We start from the raw sequence: 9,164 nt of genomic DNA on the forward strand, positions 1-9,164 counted from the left end.
AAAGCATTTGGAAAAATACAGTTCCTGTTCATGTTCAAAACACTAGAAAAGCTAGGGATAGTAGAAACGTACCTCAATATTATAAATGTTATGTTTTAAGAACAAGGCTAACATCATTCTAAATGGAGAAAAATTGAAAGTGTTCCCTCTAAAAACTGAAACAAGACAAAGATGCCCTCTTTCACCACTTCTATTCAACATAGTCCTGGAAACTCTAGCCAGAGCAATTAAACAGATGAAAGAAATCTTGGATATTAATAGTCATACTAGACAATAGTGTCATAAACATACATTGGAAAAAAAGATAGCCTCTTCAACAAATGGTGTGAGGAATACTGGAAATTAATATGTAATAAAATTACAAATGAAATTAGACCTGCACAACACTCAACTCAAAGTGTATGAAGGACCTAGGCATCCAATCAGAGACCCTGTGCCTAATAGAAGAAAAAGGAGTCCCAAATCTCCATCATGGTAGCTTAGGAACAGACTTCCTTAACAAGACTCCTAAAGCACAAGAAGTAAAATCAAGAATCAATAAATGGGATTGTGTCAAACTGAAAAAGCTTTTTCACAGCAAAGGAAATAATCAAGAATATGTACAGTGAGCCTACAGAATGCGAGAAAATCTTTGCCACCTGCTCCTCAGATACAGCATGAATCTCTAGGGTATATAAGGAACTCAAAATACTTAAAACACACACAAAAATAATCAAATAACCCAATAAATAAATGGGCAAAGGAACTGAACAGACATTTCACAGAAAAAATATGAATTGTCAACAAATATCTGAAAAAAATGTTCAACATCACTAGCAATTAGAGAAATGAAAATTAAAACTACTCTGAGATTTCATCTCACTCTCAGAATGGCAATTATCAAGAATACAAGAAACAACAAATGTTCCTGAGAATGTGGGGGAAAATGTACTCATACATTGCTGGTGGAACTGCAAATTGGTGCAAACACTATAAAAAGCACTATGGAGATTCCTCAGAAAACTTGGAATGGAACCAACATGTGACCAGTAATCCCACTCCTCAGTTTATACAGAAAGGACTTAAAATCAGCATACTGTAGTGATGTGACCACATCGATGATTATAGCAGCTCAATGGACAATAGTTGAAGTATGGAACTAAACTAGTGCCCTTCAGCAGATGAATGGATAAAGAATATGTGGTACATATACACAGTGGAATATCACTTGGTCATAAAGAAGAGTGAAATTATGACATTTGCCAATAAATGGATGGAACTGGAGACAATTACAAAGTAAAATAAGCAAATTCTGAAAACCCAAAGGCAGAGTGTTCTCTCTGATATGGGGATTCAGACTCACAATAGGTGGTCGTGAGTGTACAGAGTGGAGTTTCACCAGATTGGATGGAAGAAGTGGAGGGAAGGGAAGGGGATGTGAATGGGAAAGACTGTAGAAGGAATCAGACATAAGTTTGCTATGTTCATATATGAATACATGACCAGTGTAACTCCAAATCGTGTACATCCATGGAAATGGGAAATTACACTACATATATGTATAATATGTCAAAATACATTCTATTTTCATGTATAATTAAAAAATACAAATAAAAAGAGAACTCATTAAAAACAAAGAAAATTTCTCTCTCCTGGAACTAAGGTACATGTCTTCTGTACTTGGACAGCAGAGTCCTGAATTCATTGGGACTTATACCAATGGTCCCTGGGGTTCTCAGGTTTTCAGCCTGGAAGTGAAAGTTGTACTGTCAGTTCCCCTGGATCCCTAGTTTGAATTTGGACTATTCTGAGACCCAGGACTCCATAATTTTACAAGTCAATGTCCATACCCAACCTTTCACATCTGTTTGAACCTCTCTCTATCTGTTTTTCAATCTATGTCCATCCACCCAAATTATTGATTCTGTTTCTCTCAAGAAACATGACTAATAACTCATAGGTGTCAGTTTCTTTCAATCTTAAAAATTTCCATAGATTGAGCTACTTAGACTAGAAGAATATATTTTGTTAGTTGTGGAGTCCATAAGTTAATACTCCAGCACCATGTTTCATAATGGAGTCTCTTTTCAGAATCTCTTCTTTTTTCCTTCCAGTTTCTATTAGCTGCTCCAGCATTCTTGGGGTTGTGGTTTCATTCCTTCCCTTTGTTTATTTCTGTGGTCTCAATACTTTCCTCTTCTGTCCATCCAATCCCCCTCTATCTCACAATTTATAAGGATAGTTGTTATTAGATTTGGGGCAATTCTAGATAATCCAGGATGATACTCTTATGTTGAGATTCAATAACTTAATTGCATCTACAAAGACTTTTTCTTTCCCCAAATAAATTGATAGTCACACGTTCTGAGGATTAGTATATGATCATATTTTTGGGGACCACTGTTCTACCTATTGCAGTGTTTAATCTTAAAATGTGACTGGCACGTTTTCAAAACAAACTTGAAACTTCTACATTTCAATAAGTTTTATTTTATAATGTTTATACTTAAAAATATTTAAGAGAAAGTCAGTAGTCTTTTTCAGTTCTTCAGTGATCTTTAGTTCTCTTCATAGACAGCACACATGACAGCAGGCATGCTCATGAGCAAAGCAGCAGGAGGGAGAGAAGGAAGACCATCTAGTAGATTATTGTAATAATCAATATGCAAAACAAAGGTGATGTTGCATTGTGTCAGGATGGCAGTTGAAATGGCAAAATGACTTTGAGCTCTAGAGAACAATTTGAAGAGTGTGTCTGCAAAATTTCTTGATGAATAAGATATTGGTATAAATGAAGAGAGTATTATGAACAATATTCCCCACACTTTATTTCCTATAAAGTGCTCAAATCTTCAAAAATATGATTGACTCAATAGATGATTTGATCAATCTAATAAGCTAATTGAGCCAATATGAAGGCAGCTTGTATATTCTACAATGACTCTATGGAGAAAATGGTCAGATAAATTATTGTATTCAATGGCAAGGACTTTAAAATAATATAAGGTCAGAAAGTTTTCAGAACTAATTTATTTGCTGGGATAGTGTCATGACAGGAATAGGTGACATGAATATATAGATAGCATGTATACGAAGGCTAAAGTGAAGAGCAATGATTAAATTTCCTGATATAGAGAGGTCTTCAGAATCACTATGCCTCAACATGGTCTACTTAAATAATTAAAAGTCATAAACAGGGCTTTATAATTCTGCTCAGGTTCATGAAACTAATCCAAAATTTAAAGTTTAAAAATATATGAAGCAATACTATAAGGAAGCTTCTCCTTTTCCCATATGTACACTGGTAAATTATTACATTGAGTTATTATAAATTTTATAAAATGAATGTCTGCTTTTTGTTATAGATGACATAATAGTTAATTTTGTATGCCAGTTTTGATAGGCTATTATATATAGGTATTCATTTAAATGTATTTTGTAAAGATATTTTGTAGATGTGGTTGAATCTATGATCAGGTGAGTTTAAATACAGAAAACTGCCATCAATGATGTGAGTAGTTCTTATTTAATCAGTTGAAGTCCTTAGGAGCAAACTCTGAGGTTTCCTAGAGAAGAAATCGTGCCTCAGATTGCAAGAGTAGCACCTGCCTAAGATCTAGCCTGTCAGTCTTCACCACAGATTTCAGACTTGCCAGCCCCATAATCATGGCAGCCAATTACTCAAAATAAATCTAAACCTATGTATATGTGTATATATATATGTGTGTGTGTGTGTGTGTGTGTGTGTGTGTATGTGTGTGTGTGTGTGTGTGTGTGCATATATAATTGTAGATAAATTGTATTTATCTATTTGTTCTATTTCTCTTGAGAACACTAATTCACTAATTGCTACAGGTAGTGCTACAGAATTTTGTTTAAAACACTGTTTTTTATCAGTGGTCATTATAAATAAAAAAATGCTAGGGATTTTTGCCAGCAGCTTACAATGAGACAGTAATCATAGGGCAGTTAAATTCAAACTTCTGATAAACGTGAGAAAGCCAAGGAAAATCATTAGCAAATTCTTGGCGAGATGGTGCCAAGCTCAAGTTCTAGAATCAGACAGACTGTGTCCAAATCCTGGTCTTGCCAATTATAGGGGCTCCTGGGCAAGCTACTGACTTCTCAGAATCCAGTTTCCCATCTGCATAATGACAATATTAATGATTCTTACTGCATGGAGTATTGCAAAGATTTAATGAGGGTCCTGGATGTAAAATGTTAGCACAATGTCTTGAACATAAAGACACTCAATAAATTTAGTGGTAATTATTATTCCTGAGTTTTAGAATGGGAATTGTGCCAATTGTAGTCACAAAGCAAAATACTAAGTTACAAATACTATCAGATATTGGAAAAATAAATGCCAAACATTTGAATAAAATCACTATATTTCTAATTGATAAAGTGGAGATATAACCACAGGAGAGAAAAAAAATATCATTTTAAATTTTAAAAGTAATTTAAATGAAATGAGTCAAACATCAAAATCTGAATTGGCAAGTCAAGTAAATATTAAAAATTAAAGAAGCAAAAAAGAAATAAGGAAATACTCTATAAAGCAATAGCAAAGGGTAAAATATATGTTGGTAAAATTATCAGAGGCAGTTTGGCTTTCACATAACCTTGAATTACAAGTATGTGTTCTTGAAGGGCGGTAGCAAACTTGCCAATAAAATAAACCAAGTTTGTGGTTTTCTCTCTAATGGGGTCACACACTCTTCCAACAGTTTGATTTTTCTTCTTGGCATCTGTTGAGAATATGGGGTGGGGGAGTGGAATATTAACAATCAAACACTCCAGGTTGCTTGTGGGGACTGTCTGGTTCCATCTATGAAAAAGAACAAAAATTTCTTCTCTCCAAATAGTGATAAAGAGGGAGCTGTGAGTGATTATATTATCCATGTTTGGTACGGGTCCTTGATGATGAAATCCGGACGCAGGAGACTGTAAATCATTGCTTCTGACTTTGTTTTACATTCCTAGCAAATATCTTAGGAAGTTGTTGCTAACATAGCCACAGAAGTCCAGATGTAACACAGCAATATCTAGAACTGGGTATGCTAATGACATTTCCAGATCTCTTTTCAAGGACTTATTGGATATGGTAGTTGAGACTTGCAATTAAGGTATGTGAAGAATTTTCTATAATGTTATTTGTATGTAAAATAAATGCCCTATTTCATTTTTCTTTTAAATTCCAATTTTTCTGTTCTACACATAAACTTCCTGGTATAATTGTCCTAAATATCCTATCAAACTTATTTTGTATATTCATTTTAATAATGAAATAAAACAAATTTTCTGTTAATATGGAGTATTTTTCATATTTGGTGATAGGAATGTCATAGAAAGATTAGATGATTTAATTGAATAGCATACCTTATTTGGAAATTTATTTTATAGGAAAAAGAAACATGAAATGTTGCTATTGCCAGTCAATCAAAACCCTTCATTTCTGCCAGATTTTATCAAAGAAATAACAGTAGCAAAAACTAGCTTTGGTGTACTAAAAAGGGTATATTCTGATGTTGATGCATGAATCTATTAGAACACACACACACACACACACACACACACATACACACACACAAGCTTTTCCTGATCCCTTAGAAAGCATTGGAAAGATCTGTCCAGATGTAGGGAACCTCCAAAAATGATTTAAAGCACCGTAGACAGTCTAAGCAAGTTCCAGCACCCTGTCAAGCTCCTGCCACTTTCTGCCCTATGTAGACTTTCCACTCACCCCTTTTAGATCCAACACTCCATGACAAGATGTTGCAACCACCTGCTTCTGTGGATACCTGTCTTGCTCCATTGTACTTACAGCTTTTGGTGTGAAGTGCTCCAAAGAAAGGAATAGTTAAGACATGATCTGTTTAGAGAGTATCTTGGTGCAGCATAGCGACTACCACTTGAATTCCAGCACAGTCCCATTCCTTCACTCTGGGCAAACAGAAGGTTTTGCACAGAAACACTAACCAATATATTCTGAAGGAACTATTTCACTATATGATCCTGGACACAAAGAGTACTGTTTGGAATTCCTTCAACAAATTGTAATATAAATTGTAAAATTACTGTTTCTTTACCACACCAAACACACACTCTATCCATGACCAGAAGCAACCTGATATTATCTCTATTTTTCTATCCCTTTTTTTTCTCTCCCCTTCTTTTCTTTCCCTTCATTTCATTTCTTTCCCCTTTCTTCTCTTTCCCTCCTCTTCTCTCTCTGTCCTTACCTTCTCTCCCTCCCCTTCCATTTCCTTTCCGTTTCAGACATTGTCACAAAAGATGTTAAAAAATTAGTTGTGTTTGGCATAATAAGTTACTGAACATTTTCATTTTATAGAATGATGTGGGGTTCTGTCCCACTATCTTGGAACATGTCTATGTTCATGAGAATTTCCCTGATTATTTCTTTGCTAATTGTTTTTTATTAGTCAACTATTGATGTGATTATGCAGTATAACGAAACAAAAGCACCTACATTAAAATATCTTATAAGACACAGTGCTTATGTTTCTTGCATCTGTGTGTTAGTGTGCAATGTGGTCAACTAAGACTATGGCAGCAGATGTACTTCAGAACAGCTATGTTTCTCATTCTGGGAGAAACAGTTCTATGGGGTAGATTTTCCTCATGGTGAATGTTAGCAACATAAGAGACATGGAAAACATTATCAGTATATTAAGATCACTTCTACCATACCACTCTCCAATGACATAGGAGTATATATTTCATTCAAATTATATATGGAATATGGAGAATAATGAAAAAATAATGGGGTCAACTACCTTTTTTCAGTTTGTCTACAAGTAAAACCTGCTACTACAATGTTGACAAATTGTTAAATTACTCAACAAAGCAATTATTTTCCCTAGGTTTTATATGTAATATAATCTCTAGAAAAAAAATTTCCATCCTGGAGGAAATAGCCTAATTAAACATTGGTATAACAAGTATGACTTTAATGAGAGCACTGTTGTACTTTAATGAAGAACTCTATTTCTACATCAGAAGATGTGATTACTTCCTTGAGCTCCCAGCCAATAATGTCTAGTATAGCATTTTTAGCTATGTTTATATAAAAATACACATAATGAATAATACAGGATATGGAAAATAAAATTCTCCAAGTTTTAACAATGTCATTGATATGTTGCTAAAAATCAGAATGTTTTCAATTGGGAGTTGTGGGGATAGCATGGTATTGTTTAGTGGTAATGCTACAATTGATCATTACTTTGAATAATGTGACTTACCAGCTATGGAGTTTTAGGTGATCCAATGAGCTATTATGAATACACTAAAATAATCTTGTAGGAAAATTTGCTATAGATTTACAGAAGATTTCAAAGTGGAAAAAAGCCTAAATGTTTAACTTTTATGGAGTGCAAAAGACTACTTGTGAGGGAGTGAGTAGTCCTAAGGATGAATTATTCATGGAGGTCATGGTCATAAGGTGGGAGTGGCTAGTAGGTGACTATCAGTGTCACTAATGATAGGGGAACATGAACAGAACCCTTCATCTATGAATTGTCTCCACCTGCTTGAGCCAGGTAGACTCACTAGTGATGTTTTCCATCTGCTTGTTTTCATCTTAATATTACTGGTAGGAGAAACACTGCATCCAACAAAACCAATGTCCTCCATTGATTTAAACAAAGAATAGAGTAAGCGTCTGAGATAAGTTTTATCCATCTAATAGTTATATGAACATTTTCTAGGAAGACTTAAAAAAGTGTCTAACAAGGAAACAACACAATATCAGATACAGTCTTGATAAATACATAATATGTATATATGTATATCAATATTTCTCTCTATATACCTATGTCTATCTGTCAGTCTATATGATACTGAGGAAAATCAACAAAGCATAAAGGACAGGATAATAAATAGCAGAAATAACTTAGAATAAAAGTAACAGTTAAACCTTGCAAGCCCAACAGGAATGTAAGGTCTGTATGTTTAACATTCTTAGGAATATGTATTAAAATATGGAATAGATGTAAGAAATTCCACAAGATACCACATATCAATTTTTGATCATTCAAATTTAAAAGGAATATATAAATGGTAAGAGTCAACAAAGCTAAAGATCATATTTTTTATATATCCAAAAACTAGAAAGGAAGAGATAAAGTTAACTAAAGCAAAAAAGAGATCTAATACCATTTATACCTTTGCAGAAGAGCTCCAGAAGGAATGACTCATGGAATAACAGAAAAAATATTTTAAAAATTCATGCAAAATTTCTAAAAATAGTGGTTAAAAAAAGAACACTTAGATTTGAAGAACCCATTCATTAAGAAAGGTAAATTAATATTTGTAAATTTAGAATGACAACAAAAAGAAAAATAAAAGCATTGCAAAGGCATAATTACTTATCAATAAAAATGAGATTTACCTCAGGTTTTTCAGTAGCAAAATGAAGTACTACCAGAACTACTAGCATCACTGTACTAGTGCTAACATGAAAATGTAACAATATATTAAACATTTTAGAAAATCAACCTTATGTCTGGAACTGTATGGTCAGTGTTGTTTAAGAGTGTAATAACAAAACAAGTATGCTTTTAAGCAAATTGAAAGGACCTAGACATTTTTACCTACTATTATTCTTACTTCTATTTTTTTATTAATATTTTTCTCATCCTCTCTATTTTCCTCTTATCTATCTGTCTCCTTGGAGACTCTCTCTCCCTTTTCATATGCTAACAACCAATCTTTTATTTCCACTTTCACTACTCCTATAACATAGTACCTCTACAAACACACTTCGTATCTTATTAATGTTATATCCTACACAACTCCCCATCCTCTTTGTCCACCATTAGAAATCGTGGTCCTTATTCCAAACCTGTTGGCTAAGCTGTAGATAATAATCAAACTCATAATCTCTGTTTATCACGACAATATGGTTAATATCTTAAAAGGGACTATTTGATTTAAGGATGCATATTGTTTGTATGGTGTGCTGCTAATTTTGATCTCTCACTTCAAAGTGAGGTATTGGAAACCTGCAGGAACACTATAAGTCCATAGGGAGGAAACTGCAATACCTCAGATTTGCACTATTAGAGAGGAAAATACATGAACAATATGATAAAACAAGGGAAGAAAGTGTCTCAAACAAACCTAATGCTACATCAATAAAATCTAATGACAGCATGGCA

The sequence above is a fragment of the Sciurus carolinensis genome, chromosome 7 (assembly GCF_902686445.1).
Source record: "Sciurus carolinensis chromosome 7, mSciCar1.2, whole genome shotgun sequence".
Classification (NCBI taxonomy): Eukaryota; Metazoa; Chordata; class Mammalia; order Rodentia; family Sciuridae; genus Sciurus; species Sciurus carolinensis.